Source organism: Piliocolobus tephrosceles, chromosome 1 (assembly GCF_002776525.5).
Source record: "Piliocolobus tephrosceles isolate RC106 chromosome 1, ASM277652v3, whole genome shotgun sequence".
Classification (NCBI taxonomy): Eukaryota; Metazoa; Chordata; class Mammalia; order Primates; family Cercopithecidae; genus Piliocolobus; species Piliocolobus tephrosceles.
In genome coordinates this window covers 138010045-138031335 of record NC_045434.1, presented here as the reverse complement: position 1 = coordinate 138031335, position 21291 = coordinate 138010045, and the positions used below count along the sequence as shown (strand labels likewise).

General features: G+C 35.9%; 1 protein-coding gene across 3 annotated transcripts in view; it reads left to right on the top strand.

The window, feature by feature from the left end:
* PRKACB (protein kinase cAMP-activated catalytic subunit beta) overlaps positions 1-21291 on the top strand; it is a 172457-nt gene that overhangs the window by 48368 nt on the left and 102798 nt on the right. The gene's annotated exons all lie outside the window — the stretch shown is intronic.

The following is a 21291-nucleotide window of genomic DNA, read 5'->3' as shown; positions in this document are numbered from 1 at the left end:
GAACTGAACAATGAGCTCACTTGGACTCGGGAAGGGGAACATCACACACTGGGGCCTATCATGGGGGGGGGAGGGGGGAGGGATTGCATTGGGGAGTTATACCTGATATAAATGATGAATTGATGGGTGCTGACGAGTTGATGGGTGCAGCACACCAACATGGCACATGTATACATATGTAACCTGCACGTTATGCACATGTACCCTAGAACTTAAAGTATAATAAAAAAAAAAAAAAAAAAAGAAATTAGGATGCTTCCTAAAATGATGACATCAGTCAGGCAATTCTTGTGATGTGCTTGTTATTGTCTATGCATGCGCAGACATGAAAATGAGTATCAGCAGGTTGGAAGAAAATATAGGAGATGGTAGTAGAGTACCTCAAGAAATACTGTACCAATATTTTTGATATCATAAAGAACGATAATTGTGTAAAAACACACAATGACTGTGCATCAAAAAATAGTCTGGACGAGTCAGACTATGAATATGAAAGCATTTAAAAATTTTTAGCAAATTAAAATTTTTTTCGCTTTGTATATGTATAAGAGTGATATTAAAAAGTTGTATCTAAATAAATCAAAAATAGTTCTCTCTTAATAGGGAAAATTTATAACTGACAAAGTATCTCATAGTTTAATTACTGCAGTTTTTTCTTTTTTTTATTAGTGGTACATGATATAATGATGATTTTTATAATTGATAGTCATATATTCAGTGAAATAGGGTGGTGATATCTACCATTCCCACATCCACCTTCTGGTTCCCAGATACTTGTTTTTTATGGTTGAAGAAACACCATGTAATGGTTCCTGAGAAGTTTCTTTTGTATATGAGCTACAAGATTTCAGGACTTTTCAAATCTTGATCTTAGGTAATTTTTGAAGTAACAATATTCACTAATAGTTTATCTTTAATGTTCTTGTACTAGCTATCACGAATTTTATGTATCTTTGTTATTGTTACTATTTTGTGTCAATTGCCAAGAGACTTAAACATCTTTTCTAACATGCTCATAATATCTTCATTAATTACATTATGAAACAACATGCATATTCATTATTTCTATTTGTAATATTTCCTTTTTTCATAATTTAGTGTATTTATTATACAAAATAACTTGAATTCACTTTTCTATATCGGAACATTTTTATGTCTCATCTTTATAATCTGTTTCGTATTTCATTATGTTTCTTCTAAATTTATCTTGGTTTTTTAATACATAAATTTGAAGATGAAAAAGGAGGTACTCCTCATATACATTCATATATTATACATATATATTCATATACATTATATGTGTAACACATTCAAATCATGAGTCTGTCATTTTTTACTTTTTAATTGAAAAATCCCTAAACTTCTTGCCAGTTGTAGCTAAAACTGTACATTACCACCTCAACTTTTCCTTATCCAGATCTCTAAAATGCCTAGCTCCACTCCATTAGCACCTGACGTAATGGAAAGTGTGAAGAAGGGGAAGTTGGAGAGAAAAGAGACAGCAATCTCAACCAATTGCTGTTAAAATATCTTACTTTTGCAAATCTTACAAAAGCATGTGTTCTTGCGAACACAATGCTAGAATCTCTCCCAGGGTATTAGAAGGGTCGCCTGCACTTGAGAGGTCCTGAAATTTAATCTCTGTTAGCTTCACAGTAAACCTGCTGTGGCCCTCAGATTTCAGTTCCCTTTGTGAGAGAAGGCCTCTCCTCTGGCTGGCCACTTATGATTCCCTTGCCCACACTGTCTTTTCTGGGGTCTATAGGACATAAATGTATTTTCCCTGCTATTCCAAGTTGAGCCCCCTGACAACGCAACTCTTTTCACTCTGCCACTGTGCAGAGGTGGTTTTTATCTACCATTTAGTACCTTTACATTTTGTACATTTGGTGAGTCCCCCAAAACAGCCCCTAACTCTTATAAACCCTAGTGGATAGGATACATGTTAAGTCTCTGAGTGGTTCCCTTGAAGCCCCTCAGTTGATTTGAGGTAAGGGTGACCTCCTTCCCTAAATGTGTTGCATACCTCGTAACTCCTCCAAAACAATTCTCTCCAGCACTCTTCAGCCTCTCCCTCTGATGTAAATAGGCTAATGTTGGCAGATCTGGCTTTAAAATCTCGTTTCTGTAAGTCGTTTTGTTTTTCATTTGGGAAGGCTGGTCACTTGATGGAAAAATAAAAATAACCATGTTAATACAAGTTGGTGTTTTAGCTGTCTGCTTAATTGCTTTCGGCCTTCAGTTTTCTCTTTGAAATCTTATACTCAATTGAGCAAGTGTTTCTCAATTGAGGGTTTATGTGTTCTAAGTCCTGTGATAGGTACCAGGAATGCAGAGATAAACAGATCCATTGTAAGCAGTCAAATGTAATAGAAGAATAATATGGCTAATCTGCCATATATTAAGTCATAGTGTGTAAACTCCATTAAATCCAATATAAGAACAATTGTTTTCTTAAAAGTTGTATGAGATGTTATAAAAGATTTTACCTTGCCATTATATAATTATGATTGAACTTACCAAATTAAATATAATGTAATGTAATATTTACTAGTATTTTTCCATTAAATTGTTAGTGAATTAAAAGGACGTTTTGGAATTATATGGGGGAACTTTCGAAGACTTAGTTTTTTCATGGGTCATATAAATAGATTTATGAGAGGGGAAAATGAGTATTAGTTTCTGATACGGCAGTTTATGTGAGAATTTTATAGTTTGATTTGTATAAATAAAATGATGTTATTGCATATTTCTAGTACATTACACTTTTATTTGTATAAGAACCTAAAATTGTGTTTATCTTATATTGCCAAAATTTAAGGTAATGACAATAAAAGATTTTTCTGGTATGTATGTGAAGCCTGAATGGCCCCATTCTGCCACCTTCTGGCTGACTTCATAGCTTATAATACTGTGAGATAAGTGTCATGTAACTGTTCTGCCATGGTTGGCAGCATACCATACATTTGGGGCCTGGGTGATTTCAAACAGTGTCAGTTTAAGCTATAATGTAGTTCTAGTGCCTCAGGTTCACATTTATTTCATAGTTCTAAAATGTGTTAGAATTTATTGGAATAGGATACCACATAGTGATGTATGAGATTGTTTCTCCCAGAGGATGGAGTTGTAGTTAATTTTGACTTTTCTGCAATATTAAAGTTTCTTCAGATATTACTTGATATTAAAACTATATCAACTTTGTTAGCTATTTATCAGAATCACCATAAGAAAGTTACTTGAAGAGTGATATAGAAATGAAAGTTACTGAAATCAGCACCAGTTCCTTATAGAGAAGCTAATGTTGAGTTCAATAATCACTTACCAGAGTTCTAAAGAAAAAGGAGAAACCATATGTACAACAGCAGAGTACTAACAAAATCTTAGTAATTTTAAACCTCTAGTTTCGTGACACTTCTATATATTGCCATTTATTAAAAAAATTGGGAAGGCTTAAAACTTTTGGGAATGTAATTCATTTAAAATTGGTTTGATAAACTTCTTGGAGAGGGATAGAGAAAATAAAGTAGAACTCTATTGAATGTTGCAATTTGTGACCTTTTGCAACACACTTAACCTCTTTGTCCCTCTGGAAAATGGGATAATAATATCCAAAGTAAAGGTAGATAGTTGTGAGGAATAAATGCCTTATTTACTTCATGTAAAACACTTAGAATGATACCTGACATATAATAAGTTAGCATTGTTATAGTCAATCTTACAACATTTAGAATATATTACATAGTATAATGTAAATGAATTCCAAAATATTCTAGGCAGTAAGCTTTGTATTTTCTTAACATTTTTACACTCAATAATATTAAAAGAGAGAAATTGACGACTGGAAATGCATAGCTCCCGAAAGTAGTGTAGAAATTCATGTGATATACTGGGTCCTAAAGAAGGGCCTCTATTTCTGTCTGTGACTCATCTTTTAGATACCTAAAGCTGTCTCATAAAAGAGCTATGGTATCTTGAAGAAATTAATCAATTCAAAAACATGTATTGAATGCATACTGTGTGATCATCATTGTGTTAGATTCTGGTAAGAAATGATTTGAGAAGCTCACAGAGTTGGAAGTATAAACATGCAATTACTACAATGTGGTCAGTACGATAATGTGGGTGTTAATATATTTTAGGAACTAGAAGAGAAGAAATAACATTGAACTAAACTTTGGTTAACAAGTAGGAGTTAGCTAGGAGAAAGTCATCTTGTGTAAATGAAACTTCTATGCATGATTTTTGACTACTGGTTTACCTGAAGTTTTTTTCATTTTGTATTAGTACAACTTTACAGCCTTTCGTATCCAGAATGCTTTTTTACACATTACCTGAAGAGTGAGGTTGTCAGGTTATTATTTGAATGGTGAAAATTGGGTTTCTATTGTAGTAATTATGGGTGAAGGGGAAATATGTGTTTTTTAAAACTGGACATTTGTAATGTTGCTGTCTGTAGCCCCCTACCTTCACCTCCTTATGCTGTGCAGTCAGGGCAACTACACTGGCAGTCCAGTAAATGTCTGAGGTTCGAAGTTTGCCCTTATCAATGTTCTTGAGGTTCTCATGAGAGTGAAAACAGTGACTATCCCATGCCCTGCACCATTTCTGTGGTGGTAGTGGTGGTTGAGGGGAGAAGTTTCATCTTCACATTTCAGGTATTTAGAAAGCCCATCTGTGGAGATTTAGTTATGGGACTACCTGGCCATAGTCTTGGCTAGGGCATTAATAGATCAATGAAACTTTCTCATCAACACGAAAGGCCCTAAGTGTTAAAGGGAGACAGTGCCTGCATCAACCATGACTAGGAGTTTCACATGTCCATATTTTATACATTTTAGTACTCTGGAAATACAATCCCACTTTCCTCATCCCCATCACCTTATTACATTTAAGTCTTATGTTAATTTTCTATTATTGCTATAACAAAATACTATAAATGTAGTGGCTTAAAATAACACCCATTTATTATCTCACTGTTCTGTAGGTCAGAATTCTGGCAGGCTCTTATCTGGAGTTTCTGAGGAAGAATTTACTTCCGAGCTGATCCGTATTTCTGGCAGAATCCAGCACCTTATGGTTATAGGACTAAGGTCTCTGTTTCTTTGTTGACTGTCATCTAGGGGGCTCCCTTAGCTCTTAGAGCCCTATCTCTGGTGCTTCTACTTTATCTCAGAGCCAATAATGGTGTGTTGATCCTTTTCACATGTGGAATCTCATGACATCTTGCCATGGCTCTCTTCTGCTCCTAACTGGACGAGATCCTCTGCTTTCAAGAGCAAATGTTTTTAGATTGGGCTCTCCTAAGTAATCCAGGAGAATCTATTTAGTCACTAATTAGTAGCCTTAATTACATCCACAAAGTCCAGTTAGGTATATATTGAAACATATCCACAGTTTCTAGGTAGTAGATGGAATTAATAGGGGGAGCATTCTGCTTATCAGAAATCCACTGGGAGTTTAGAAAGAAGAGGAAGGACAGACAGCCTATGACCTTTGGTATGCATTTCAAGACTCAGTCACAATTAAGAGGAGGATCTACTTAATAGTTAAAGAAAATTTAAACCATCTTTCTTCCCTAATACAACCAGAAATATAAACTAGTTGTTAACAGATATGCATATGATTAAAATAAAATTTAGAAGGCAGTGACGTGTTTCAGGCTCATATTCAGCTATGTTTTTGAAATCTCCATTTGAATGTCTAGTAAGCATCTCAAATTTAATATGTCCAATAGAATGTTTTATTACAACACCCCTCCAGCCCCTTCCTTCCAAATGGGATAGTTCCCTTGACCCCTTCATGGGACTCACAAAGGTATTGATTTGTTTACTCACCTTGCAGCTCTCAACCTCTTATGGGAAGGGGAGCATGCAGATGAGTGGGTGCAGGGACTGAGACAAGTTCTTCTGGGCATCTGCAGGAGTAGAATCCTGTGCAGTCCCATGGCAGCTTCCCAGGGGGTGGTGGGAAGCAGGGAGGGGCGGGGAACCTGTGACCTCTGGAGTCCTAGAGGGCATGTGTTATAATGTGCTCATTTAGCTTTGCCACCCACAGACAACTTAAGTGTTTAACAGATCAATGGAGGATCAGGGTGACAGCCTTTTGCACCCGCCCTCTTGGTACCCGAGTACTTGTCTGGCATCCAGAAAGAATAAGGTCACATGAATGAATTGAAGGGTGGTGAATGTGGAGGAATTTATTGAGCAGTAGAAGTGGCTCTCAGCAGGATGGGGAGCTGGAAAGGGGATGGAGTGGGAAGGTGATCTTCCCCTGGAGTTCTGGTGTCCCCTGATGAACTCTTCTGTGAAGTCCCGCGGTCAAGCTGTTCCTCTGAAGTCAAGCTGCTTCTCTTTTATGTCCTTCTGCTGCTTCTCTTCTCTCCTCTGCCACTCTACCACTCTGCTGGTGGAGCTTGGGGTTTTTATGGGTACAGGATGGGGAGGTGGGGCCAGCCAACGTGGTTTTGGAAAAGGCAAATTTGGGCAGGAAAACAGGAATACATGTTCTCACTTTGGGCTGCAGGTCCAGGCTTGAGAATGTGGCCCTCTTCTACCCAGTATTTCCCTGCCTCCTGTCTATATCACTTCCTCACCCTTCCTCAACTTAATAATAACTTCCTCACCCTTCCTCAACTTAATAATAACTGGCATCACTACTTACCCACATGCTCAAGCCAAAAAAATACAGGAATTATCTTTGATTACTTTTATTTTTAGGTTCAATGAATCATCAAATCTCCCTGTTTTTCAAAAATATATATGAAATCTGTCTATTTTTCTTTCCCACCACAACCTCAGTTCAGGTGTCCATCATCTCTTGCCTGGGCTTTTACAGTAGTCCTTAACTATTTTTTTGTGTTTCCATTCTTACCTTCTACCTACACAGAAAATTTCTGAATCCATTCTCTTTCTAGTAGTCATACTGTTTTTGCCTTATTCCTGTATCTGGGTCTTTAATTCCCAGTTTCATCTGCTTGGTATACTCTTCTTCCATCTTCCTATAAGTTCCTATTTTCTTTATACTTCAGGTCTTGACAGCTGTGTATGTTACCTGAAATACATTATAGAAAATGTACATTTGTACATAAGATGAAGATAAATAGGGAGGAAGACCAAAGTGTAGTGTTATCTGCTAAATTGAACAATCACAAGATAGTAATCTATCAAATAAAATCTTAAAATAGCTGTATGTGGTTTAAGCTTATCATTAATAAGCATCCTACTTTTCCCCTGCTCCTTAAAATTACCTATACGACATTAAGCTAAAGCATTTCTTTGTTGGAAAGAAGAACAAAAATTGAAAACAAAAATGCTTGTGTATTCAGCTCAGCTCTGCAGGAGGGTTGCTCAACTGTGTCAGTATTAAAAATCTATCTTTCCAGAAAAAAAGTATGAAGTTAATTTACCTGCTGGTATTACTAATAGTTTAATTAGATAAACAGCATGAGTTCAAAACAATTAATCATCTGCCATAAAAGTCTAATTATTCCTGGCACATTACTGAGCTATTTTACTGTGTCTGTGAGATAAATATGAATTTTGTCGGTTTTTTCTTTTTCTTATATTTGATAGCTATAGACAATACATATAGTTCTTATTTTCTGTTGGATTCTGACTTTTGAAAAGTTATTTTGCTAACACATTCAATTGACTATATTTACTGTTTTCCTAACTTGATATTTACTACTTTATTTTCTAAGTACTTCCAGTGAATGTATTTTGTGTTTTGAAGAAAATATAGTATTTCCTATATTTAAATCATAAAATTATTTTAAGGATAAATATGTACTTAGTGGGAATTTTTTATTTAAAGAAAGCCAATTAGCCACATTTTACATTTTGTGAAAAATAAAGAGGCTTTGCTCAGGATTGCTCAGATTCCAGCCTATTCCAGTCTAAAAAAAAATTCTTTCTTTCTTTTTTTTTTTTTTTTTTTTTTTTTTTGAGATGGAGTTTCACTGTTGTCACCCAGGCTGGAGTGCAATGGCGCGATCTCGGCTCACTGTAACCTTCACCTCCCAAGTTCAAGCAATTGTCCTGCCTCAGCCTCCTGAGTAGCTGGGATTACAGGCGCCCACCACCACACCCAGCTAATTTTTGTATTTTTAGTAGATACTGGGTTCCACCATGTTGGTTAGAATTATTTCTGTAATGTATGCACCTTAGCTGCAAAAAAGCACAATTTTAAAAAAAAGATGTTTTAGTATACAAGGTTTTTAGACAATATAGGACACATAGAACTGACAGCTTTCATGTTGAAGAAGAATATTGTCTTGATTTCACTGGAACTGTTCATTTGGGTCTAGAGCATTCTGTCCAAATTGCAGAAATTGATTGCTATGGCATACCCACCACTTTCATGCTCAAATATTACGACAGAATAGTTTTTAAAAATCTTGTTTGAACAGTTTGGTTGTTTAAATAAATAATAGTCTTTAAATTAATAAGAGTCATATAGTTATTAATCAGATGTATTAATGTAATACAGTTTACAAAGCAGTTTCATGTATATTCTCTTAGTTGAGCCACACACAAAACTAGTGATATAGTCAGGGAAGTTATTGATGATCTCATTCAGCAGAAGAGGAAACCAGAGATTATAGAGGTAACTGATTAGTTTAAAAAGTGGTATATCTGTCAGCATTATGTGTGTTCCTGTTGCCCAGTTTTGCCCATGTAATTTTCTGTGATGGAAATGTTTGATGTTGGCACTGTCTAAAAGGTGGCCATTTAGCTACATGTGGCTGTTGAGCACTTGAAATCATGGCTCATGTGACTGAGGAACTAAATTTTTAATTTTATTTAGTTTTAATTTGCATAACCATGTGTCACTAGTGACTATAATATTGGACAGTGTACTATAGACTCAAACATGTGAATAAAAGCAATTTGAATTCCTGTAAGAAAAATTAGAGAATACTTGCCTTTCAAGTACAACATATGTTTTGAGCAATTGAATATTCTTATATTAGAATTGTGAAATTAAATAAATTTCCATTTCTTTTTATATTGAATAATAATATCATTGCTTCACATGTTGTGTTAATGCTTAATATTCAGCACAATTATAAACTTTTTTAGTTTACTTTGAGATATATATTACTATTATAATTTTAGGTATTCTGGTGGGTCCAAGGATAAAAAATATGGTGTGATTGTGAAAATTTGTTTATATAATTGAAAATATATCCGTTTGCCAAGTGTGAATCAATTTCATATTAATAATGGCACCATACTTGATAGTAGTAATCATGAAATTTTGTATAAAATTACATTTTTAAAAAAGAAATGTATGCATGTAACTTTTTGTCTCATAAAGTACTGTGACAAAAGTACTACAACTTTACTGTGGATTTACTTAGAGAAATGTACGTTAATTTTATACTGAGATTAAGGTGAAGCATGTTGAAAGTCAAACTTTATCTTTTACATTTTTTATTTCTAAATCTACTATTAAATTATTAAAATCAGAAGTGATGAGATTAGATTCTAGTTCCAGTTAAGATGGAGTAAGTAAATGCACATCACTATATTCCTACCACTGATTATGCCAAAAAAAAGATTCTGAACAGAATACATAAAGTAGCTGTGGAAAGACTTTGAAAAGTAAATATAGCAGGAAGATTGGAAAGGAAAACCAAAACTTGAAAGGAGACAAATACAGTAGTGAATTTCCTACTTTTAAGAATTTCTTCCTACATCCTCTAGCTTAGACTCAAGGCAGTCCAAATTCCAGAACTGTACAGTGGATTCAGACAGAAAATGCTCCAAGAGAAACTCTTTCTCTAATGAGAGACCCTGTGAGGAAATCCCCGGTGACAAGGGAAAAAATGAATGAAATTCCATTTGTTTATTTGTTTTCTGGTCCTGCTTTGAGACAAGATACACTCCTAAAACTGCTCTCCTGTGTCAGTGGCAATAGCAACAGTGACCAAACGAGTACCTCAAATTATGAGAAAGAATGGAAACGACCCAGAAAAGAGTCAGTGAATTAGAACAGAAGATCAGAAGAAATTGTCTATTGTAAACAACAGGAAAACATTTGTTTAATAAAGAGAAAAGAGCCTTAAGAATCTGTAGAACAATATAAAAATGTCTAACCGTACAGGTCTTTGAAATCAGTAGGAGAGGAAAGAGATTGCTGCAGAAATTTTAAAAAAATTGAATATGTAATGGCTGAAAACTTCTCAAATTTGGCAACTGACATAAATTTACAGATTGAAGAAGCTTAGTGAATGCCACAAAAACCACATCCAAAGATATAACCAAATTACTGGAAACCAAAGAGATAATTCATCAACAGCAGTGCTGCTTTAAAAGAAATGCTAAGGAAAGGTATTTAAACAGAAAAGAAGTGATACCAAAGAGAAACTTGGAACTTCATGAAGGAAAGAAAAGCAACAAAAATAATACGTATCTGGATAAATATAATAGATTGTTTTTTCTCCTCTTAAGTTCATTAAGATATGTATAATGGTAGAAATAAAAAGTTACAATATTCTCTGTTGGAGTTTCCAATGTATGTAGGTTGGAAACAACTAATAATGTGAAGGAGACAAATTTAAAGAACCAAATGTCTGTAAGGTTTATAAATTACCCTTGAAGTGATAAAATTTTAATTCTAGCCATGTGTGGTGGCTCATGCCTGTAATCCCAGCACTTTTGGAGGCCGAGGCAGGCGGATCACCTGAGGTCGGGAGTTTGAGACCAGCCTGACCAACATGGAGAAACCCTCTCTTTACTAAAAATACAAAATTAGCTGAGCATCGGTGGTGCATGCCTGAAATCCCAGCTACTCAGGAGCTGAGGCAGGAGAATTGGTTGAACCCGGGAGGCAGAGGTTGCAGTGAGCCGAGATGGCGCCACTGCACTCCAGCCTGGGCAACAAGAGCAAAACTCCATCTCAAAAAATAATAATAATAATGATAATTCTAAGTAGATTTTGAAAAATGAAGTATGTATATTGAAATCTCTAGAACAACATCAAAAAAAGGGAAAGAAAGCAACTATGCAAATATGCAGATGTTCAAGTAATTCGAAAGAAGGCAGAGAATGAGAAATGGGAATGAAAAACAGAGAGAAGAGACTTCATTTTCAGCACTGACATAAAGAACCTAGAATTTACCACTAGCATTCTTACAAGATAAAGCTAAAAAACTGAGAATCAGTGTTTTCTTATTTTTTTTTCCCCCATCAGAGAACTGAGATTGCAGGGCAAACACTAGCCTGAAATCTGGAGAGAAAAGCAAATCCAGAGACTCATAGCAGAGATCTGCTTACCTAGAGCCAAAGCCACTGGAGCCATAAATTGGCGGAAACATTTAAATGATAGTTTCGACAAATTGCTGGAGGCTGAGTGTGGACTAACATGGGAGTGTGACACCTCTGGGAGCAGCAGTCTTAGGGAAGCCCCCATACTTTCATGGATTTTGCTTCCAGGTATTTTATCAGGTACTGGGGGAACCAGCCCCCGATATTTCAACGTAGGTTCTTTTCTGTTTTCCCTAAGTGTCGGCTGGTCTGAGAAATAAAGGGAAAGAGTACAAAAGAGAGAAATTTTAAAGCTGGGTGTCTGGGGGAGACATGATGTGTCAGCAGGTTCCATGATGCCCCCCAAGCCACAAAACCAGCAAGTTTTTATTATGGATTTCAGAAGGGAGGGAGTGTACAAATAGGGTATGGGTCACAGAGATCACATGCTTCACAGGGCAATAAAATATCACAAGGCAAATGGGGGTAGAGTGAGATCACAGGACCAGGGTGAAATTAGAATTGCTGATGAAGTTTCATGTCCCACTGGGCATGCATTGTCATTGATAACATCTTATCAGGAGACAGGGTTTGAGACCAGACAACTGACTGGTCTGATTAAAATTTACTAGGCAGGAATTTCCTTATCCTAATAGGCCAGGGGGCACTACAGGAGACTGGGGCTTATTTCATCCCTTATCTGCAACCGTGTAAGACAGACATTCCTAGAGTGGCCATTTTAGAGACCTCCCCCTAGGAATGCATTCTCTTTCTCAGGGCTGTTCCTTGCTGAGAAAAAGAATTCAGTGATATTTCTCCTATTTGCTTTTGTAAGAAGAGAAATATGACTCTGTTCTGCCCGGCCCCTCAGGCAGTCAGGCCCAATGGTTATCTCCCATGTTCCCTGAACATCACTGTTATCTTGTTCTTTTTTCAAGGTGCCCAGATTTCATATTGTTTAAACACACGTGCTTTACGAACACTTTGTGCAGTTAATGCAATCATCACAGGGTCCTGAGGTGACATCCAGCCTCAGCTTACGAAGATGATGGGACTAAGAAATTAAAGACAGGCATAGGAAATCACAAGAGTATTGATTGGGGAAGTGATAAATGTCCATGAAATTTTCACAATTTATGTTCAGAGATTGTAGTAAAGACAGGATAAGAAATTATAAAAGTATTAATTTGGGGAACTAATAAATGTCCCTGAAATCTTCACAATTTATGTTCTTCTGTCATGGCTTCAGCAGGTCCCTCCATTTGGGGTCCCTGACTTCCCACAACAATCAGGTACTTCATAATCTCATGAAGATCCTGGAAAAGGTCTCCTTGTAGTTTTTGCAGAGGGAGGAAGGGTAATCATTATGAAATATACCCAGAGTGGTCTCCAACAAAGGTCTACTCTTTAGGGGAAAATATATTATTAGACCCCTGTCCTGGTTTGGGGAGGGCATTTCTCCCACTTCAGCTCCCTCTAGCCTTCCTGTGTCACTTTCAGTGGGGGAGAATGTATACCACTGGAGAAATGCCCATGAAGGGCACAGCTCAGAGAAGATAGGCAAAGTAAAAAATGAAGGTTTAATCCTAAAATTATAAACTGTTTTTCATTCCCTATACCTTACTACCATACCAACAGAGCTCTGGTATAATAGCAATGCATTTCAGCTGGAAGAGCTGCAAGGATGGACTCTTCTGAGGACAAGTACTGAGACAAGCTCAAAGTCAATGGATGAGACAAACATAAGGATGCTAGAGGAATTTGAAGTTTCTGACATCTATAGCAGACATTAAACACAGCTTACCTCCTGGCCAGATTAATAAATCCACATCATAGGTTTACCTTTGTTCTTATTACTCAGTGCAACAGGGTGAACTTTCAACAACAACAAAAAAAATTAGAAGGCACACCTAAAGGCAAGAAAAAACAGTCTATAGAGATAAAGCAAGAATCAGAACTAGACTCAGATATTACAGATATGCAAATTGTCAGCTAAGGAATATAAAATAACCATGATAAATATGTTAATGGCCCTAATGGAAAAAGTAGACATCATGTAAGAGCACATGAGATACATAAAGCAGAGAGACACTAGGAAAAGATCAAAAGGAAATGCTAGGCATAAAAAACACTATAACAAAAATGAATGCCATTGATAGACTTATCAATAGAATGGGCACTGCTGGGGAAAGAATCAGTGAGACTGAAGATAGGTCAGTGGAAACTCCCTAAAGTGAAATATAAAGAGAAAAAATAATGAGAAAACAAAAACAGAGCATCCAAGAATGGTGGGACATTTTTAAAAGGTATATAATTTATCTGTCATTGGAATACCAAAAGAAGAAGAAAGAAGAAATATGTGAAGTAATTATGGCCAAGAATGTTACAAAATCAATGACAGACTTTAAAATATAGATCCAGGAACCTCAAAAAATATCAAGCAGAATGAATGATAAAGTAACTAAACTATGCACATTATATTCAAACTGCAGAAAACTAAAAACTAAGAAAAAATCTTGGAAGAAGCAAGAGCATGGAGGGGAAAATAAAAACTTACCTATAGAAGAACAGAATAATAATTATGCAGACTTCTCATCACCATACAAGCAAGAAGAGAGTGGAGCAAAATTTTTTAAAAGTTGAAAGAAAAAAAATACCCACTGACCTATAATTATGTATCTGTGAAGTTAACCTTCAAAACTGAAGGACAAATAAGATAAATACCTTCTCAAACAAATACTAAGGTTGTTCATTGCCAACAGACCTGAAACTCATATCTACATAAAGAAAGGAAAATAATGAAAAAAGAAAAAAAATGAAGGTAAAATAAGGATCTTTTATTTTTCTTATTCCTCATTAATCTAAAAGAAACTGTTTAGAAGTAACGGTAGGAACAACGTATTGGGTGATAATGAAACAGGAAGTTTTCCCTGACACCTTCGTGGTGGGGAGCAGGGGTAACTGGAGTGCCGGCGCTGGAGCTAGTTGGCTGCTTTGGCCAGCTTCACTTGGCATCACTTGGCTTCACTCGCTCAGATCTGCTGCACTCTACCCCTTGCAGGAGGGGGAGCACAGCTGAGCCAGTGCAGGAGCCAAGACCAGTGCTTCTGGGCACTGGCAGGAGCCAAACTCCATGCGGGCCATGGCAGTATCTAGTGAGGGAGTACCTGCAACCCCTCAAAGCCCCAGAAGTAGTGTTACAGTCAGCACTCTTTTAACTTTGCCGTCCATGGATGGCTTATGTGTTTAACAGGTCAGTGTACCCTTTGCTTTTTCACAAGGTCAGAGAGTGTGATAGCCTTGAAAGATTAGGTTAGATGAATGAATTGAAGGATAGTAAGTGTGGGGAATTTTATTGCTGATGGAAGTGTCTCTCATCAGGAAGGGGAGCTGGAATGGGAATGGAGTGGGAAAGTATTCTCCCCTTGAAGTCTCTCCGACCAGACTCTCCTCTGAAGTACCACTGTCAAGCCATCCCTCTGAAGTCAAGCTGCTTCTCTCCAACTTTCAGCTGCTGTTTCTCCTCTCCACATTTGGCTGCTTCTCCTCTGCCAGCTGGGTCAGGGTATTTTATGGGTACAGGATTTGTTGCAGGGCTGGCCATGGGTGGTTTTGGAAAAGGCAACATTCAAGCGGGAAAACAGGAATGTATGTTCTCACTTTGGGCCATGCTTCCAGGCTTGAAGGTGGGGCCTTAGCCAGGGACCCCGCCCTTTTCTGCCTAGAATATTTCTGCCTCCTGTTCTTACCAATAATACCATATGGACAAGGGAAATGAATGACTGCAATGTTATAAGAGATGGTAGAAAGTATTTGGGAATACTCTGTTACAAAGTACATGTACTGCAAAGAAAGCAGTATAGTGTTCTATTTGAAGGTGGACTTAGATTAGTTAAAAATGAATACTGCAAACTGTGGGACAACCACTAAAAAGAATTCTACAAAGAGGTATAACTGAAATGTTAAGAGACAGGATTAAATTGAATCATATGAAATGTTCATTTAAAACCAGAGGAGGAGGACAAATAGGGTGGAGAAGAAAGAATAAAGTCAACTGTTAGAAACAGTTACCAACTAGGTGGATATTAATAGAACTATGTCATTATCACTTTAAATGTGAATATTGTAAACATCCATTAAAAGACAGTTCAGAGTGGATAAAAAATGAAGCTCATTTTAGAAAAGCAAGACTTTGTCCCATCTCTTATGACATGGCAGTTATTCATTTTCCTTGTCCATACTGAAATTTTCACACAGTATGTTGTTACTATTGTTACTTTAAAAGTTTCTTTTAGATCAGTGGGGAATAAATACTTATTTTACCTTCATTTTTTCTTTTATGATTTTTTAAAGCAAGCTATGCATTGTCTGTAAGAAGCTCACTTTAAATATAAAGAATAGGTAAAGTAAAAAGGAGAGAGATGGAGAAAGATATACCATGTAATCACTAACCAAAAGGAAGCTAAAGTAGCTATATACATTTCAGAGAAAACAAACTTCAGAGCAATAAAAATCAGGGATTTAAAAAGGTCAAGGGAGCATTGCATACAGTCAATTCTCCAAAAAGACTTATCAATCCTGAATATATGAACTTAACAACAAAGTATCAAAATACATGAAGCAAAAGCTGACAGAAGTGAAAGGAAAAACAGCCAACTCCACTATTATAGTTGAAGACTTCAACACTCCTCTTTCAATTATTGATATAGATTAAGCAAGCAGAATATCAGTGTAAGTACGTAATTGACCTGAACAGCACTATCAATTTGATGTAATTAGCATTCATTAAATGCTCCATTTAACAATAGCAAAATATACATTTTTTTCTTCAGCTTTTACCAAGATCATTCTTGGCTGTAAACCACATTTAACAAATCTTTTAAGATAGTAATCATGCAAAGTATGTTCTTAGACCATAGTAGAATTAAACTAGCAATCAGTAACAGGAAGAAAGCTGGAAATTAGTTAAAGAACATATTTCTAAATAACACATGGGTCAAAGAAGCCTGCAGAGAAATTTTTAAATATTTTAAGCTAAATGGTAATCAGAGTACAATTTATGAAATTTTTTGCAATTTAGTAAAAGCAGTGCTTAGGGGAAAATTTATAGCCTTAAATGCAGATTCTAGAAAAGAAGAAAGATCTAAAATCAGTAACAAAAAGTTCTGCCTTAGAAAACTAGAGAAAGAAGAGCAATTTAAGCCCAATGCAAGCAAAAGAAAATAAATAAAAATTAGAGCAGAAATTATTGAAATGGAAATCAATAAAGTCAACAAAACTAAAAGTTATTTTTAAAAAAAATCAATAAAATTGATAAAATTCTAGCCAGGGTAGGGAAGAATAAAAGAAGATAGAAATTACCAATATCAGAAATGAAAGCTGGATCTTCACTGAAGCATCCTTGGGCATTAAAAAGATAATAAAGGAATACTATGAAAAACTTTATGCCCCAAAATTTGATAAATGAAATGGACCAATTCCTACAAACTATCAAAACTTACATAAGTGTCAATGTATCTGAATGCTTCTATAGATTTTATAAATTGAATGAATTATTTAAAAATTATAGTTAATAATTTAATATAATATAATTAATTAATATAATTAATATAATACAATTAATAATCAGGACCAGATGAAGTCATTGGTGAAATATATGAAATAAATATCAATTCTAAGATAACAAACAACCCAATGAAAAGTAGGCAAAAATCTGCACAGCCATCTTATTAAAGATATAGATATCAAATAAGCATATGAAAATATATTCAATATTATTTGTCAAATTGCAAATTAAAAACAATGAGATACCACTGTACACTTACTAGAATGGCTAAAACCACACACACACACACACACATGCACACTCTCACACTCTGACTGCCAATGTGACAAAATGTAGAGCAACATAAACTCTTTTTCATTGCTGGTGGTAACAAAAATGGCACAACCACTTTGGAAGACAGTTTGGCAATTTATTGAAAAATCAAGTATAGTTTTACCACACAATCCAGCAATCACACTTGTAGGTATTTAACCAATTTAAAAACAATATCCACACGAAAACCTGCACATGAAAACTGCACATTATGGCTTCATTCATAATTGCCAAAAACTGGGAGCAACCAAAATGTCCTTCAGTAGGTGAATGGATAAACAAACTGTGATACATCCATTGATATGGCTAGGCTTTGTTTTGCCATTCAAATCTCATCATGAATTGTAATCCCCATAATCACCATGTGTCAAAGGAGAAACCAGGTGGAGGTAGTTGAATCATGGAGGTGGTTTGCCCCATGCTGTACTCATGATAGTGAGTTCTCATGAAATCTGATCTTTTTATTAGGGGCTCTTCCCCGATTTGCTTGGCACTTCTCCTTCCTGCCGCCTTGTGAAGAAGGTGCCTTGCTTCCTCTTCACCTTCTGCGGTGATTGTAAGTTTCCTGAGGCCTTCCCAGCCATGCTGAACTGAGTCAGTCAAACCCGTTTTCTCTATAAATTATGCAGTCTCAAACAGTTCTGTATAGCAGCATGAAAACAGACTAATACATTCATATGATCAAATATTATTGAATTATATAAAAGAGCTATAAAGCCATGAAAAGACATTGATAAATTTTAAATACATATTACTAAGTGATAAAAACACTGAAAAGTCTGTATACTTTATGATTGCAATTATATGACATTCTGGAAAAGGCAAAACTCAGCAATGGTAAAAAATATCATTGGGTGCCAAGGTTCAGGGGAACACAAGGGATTAATTAGGGTTGTAAAATTATTGGATACATGGCATTATGCATTTGTCCAAACCCACAGCATTTACAACACAAAGAGCAAGTCTTAATGTATACAAACTTTAAAAAAAAACTCATTTAGAAGGTTGATGGATCTCAGGATGAAATGCAGGAGATACAAAAATAATCTAACTGTAGTACAAATGAATGAAACAACCTACTGAAGCAAATGGAGATAAAATGTGTTGACTTAAGTTACCTTGAAAATAAGTGGAGTCCATAAGACTGGAGGCAAAAGAGTACTGTACTCTAGTTGATAAAGTTGTTTTCCATGGGAATAAAGTTGTTAACCTACCTACCAGGTTAACAATTCTGATATTTCTATATGTATATACTGAAATTGAACAAGTAAATAAGTTGATGGTGGATGGTGGGAGCCAGGTTTCTCTCTATGGGAGTAGGATTTACAGATAAGCAAGGGGAGGCAGCTAGAAGAAATCGTGTAGTAATGCATTAGAGCTGGAAACCAGAATGAACTTATGCTTTGCTTATAGGCACAGTTACATATGGAAATACTTATAGATAAAGGAATATGCAAATGTTAGTATACACATATATTTCCTTGCTCACAGAAAAGAGGGCCTAGAAGCAATAACACCCCAGTGGATGAATGTACCCACTTCCCAGATCTTGATTTCTAAGACCATTCTCCAATAAAAGGAACTAAGGCTTCTTGGAGAAATGCCTGATTCTAGGGCTGGGGCAGGAAATACACAAAGTGAGCATGGGGCATCTTGTAGTGCTAGAAAGTAAGGAAGTGCTCAAACACATACACATGTATGTGTGCATGCACACATACACAATGATGGAGGCATATCAAAGGGACATAGGAGAAAGTTGATGGAACTTCCCATGGTCAAAGTGGAATAATTTGACCAACAAAATAAATAATGTAATGTTGTATAAATGCCACAGGCATTAAAAGAGTACTAAGGGGATATTAGAAACAACTTTATTCACACAAAGTTGACAACTTAGTTGAAATAGACCATTTCTTGAAAGACACAAACTAACAATATTCATTCGAGATGAAATTGATAACTCAATAATACTATGTCTATTGAAGACATTGTATTAGTATTTGTTTTTTTTTTTTTTATTATACTTTAAGTTCTAGGGTACATGTGCATAACATGCAGGTTTGTTACATATGTATATCTGTGCCATGTTGGTGTGCTGCACCCATCAACTCGTCAGCACCCATCAATTCATCATTTATATCAGGTATAACTCCCCAATGCAATCCCTCCCCCCTCCCCATGATAGGCCTCAGTGTGTGATGTTCCCTTTCCCGAGTCCAAGTGACCTCATTGTTCAGTTCCCACCTATGAGTGAGAACATGCGGTGTTTGGTTTTCTCTTCTTGTGATAGTTTGCTAAGAATGATGGTTTCCAGCTGCGTCCATGTCCCTACAAAGGACGCAAACTCATCCTTTTTTATGGCTGCATAGTATTCCATGGTGTATATGTGCCACATTTTCTTAATCCAGTCTGTCACAGATGGACATTTGGGTTGGTTCCAAGACTTTGCTATTGTGAATAGTGCCGCAATAAACATACGTGTGCATGTGTCTTTGTAGTAGAATAATTTATAATCCTTTGGGTATATACCCAGTAGTGGGATGGCTGGGTCATATGGTACATCTAGTTCTAGATCCTTGAGGAATTGCCATACTGTTTTCCATCTTAAAAAAAAAAAACAAAAAACAAAACAAAACAAAAAAAAAAACACTGTCCCAGATAGTTCTGGGAAAACTACAAAACATTTAAGGAAGAAATACCAATTCTCACAGTTTCTTCTGGAAAAATGTAAGACAGAATACTTCTCAGCTTATTTTATGAAGCCAGTCTTAACCTGCTACCAAACTCATGCAAAGATGGCACATGAAAATAAAACTACCCAACAATATATCTTTATGAACACAAACAGAAAAATCCTCAATAAAATATTAGTAAGTTGAATCCAGCAATATATACAAGGAATATTACACCAAGATCAAAAGGTGTTCATTCTGATAATTCAAAGTTGGTTCAATATTTGAAAATTAATTGCAACCCACCACATTAGTAGACTAAACAGGTAAAACCACATGGTTTTATCAACAAATGCTGAAAACGCATTAGGTAAAATTCAGCATCCTTCTAAGATAACTCTCTGCTAACCCAGGAATAAAAAGAAAAATCTCAGTAAGGGGCATCTACACAACAGTGTCTACAGCTAACATTATAGTAGTTAATGATGAAAAACTGAATGCTTTATTCCTAAGACTCGGAATAAGGCAAGGATGTTCACTCTTACCACTCTTGTTCAACATTGCACTGTAATTCTTGACCAACGCAATAAGACGAGACAAATAAATAAAAGGCATACAGATTAGAAATAAACAGTTTCTGTTGAAAGATGACATGACTGCCTACATAGAAAATTCCAAGAAATCTACAAAAAGAAAGTCTCCTAAAACTGAGTTTAGCAAAAGTAATATATAAAAATAATATATAGTAGCGGCCGGGTGCGGTGGCTCACGCCTGTAATCCCAGCACTTTGGGAGGCTGAGGCGGGCAGATCACAAGGTCAGGAGATCGAGACCACGGTGAAACCCCGTCTCTACTAAAAGTACAAAAAATTAGCCGGGCGCTGTGGCGGGCGCCTGTAGTCCCAGCTACTCGGGAGTCTGAGGCAGATGAATGGCGTGAACCCGGGAGGCGGAGCTTGCAGTGAGCCGAGATCGCGCCACTGCACTCCAGCCTCGGGACAGAGGGAGACTCCGTCTAAAAAAAAAAAAAAAAAATATATATATATATATAGTAGCAATGCACAATATATTAGGTTGGTACAAAAGTAATAGAGGTTTTTGCCATTGAAAGTAATGGTGAAAACTGCAGTTACTTATGCACCAATCTAATAAAACATTTTTTAGTGTAATTTTTTTATAAAATAATTTTGTAAAAGAATCCATCAAGATATTGTATAGAAAATGTACACTAAGGTAATATATATACACTTCATAAAAATAGAATACATCTTGGCAATTGCTTAGTCCATTACCACCATGTACAGTGTATTGACATTTAACATTTATGTTAATTTGAACATATGAGATTTTTAATAAAACAAACCTGTCCCACTGGTATCTTTAAAAATTGTTTTAATTGACAGGAAAATAAAAAAAAATCTGGAATGTAAAATTACGAACATAACTGGATGAAAGTTTATATTAAAATGTTAAAGTTCCATGCCATGAACAA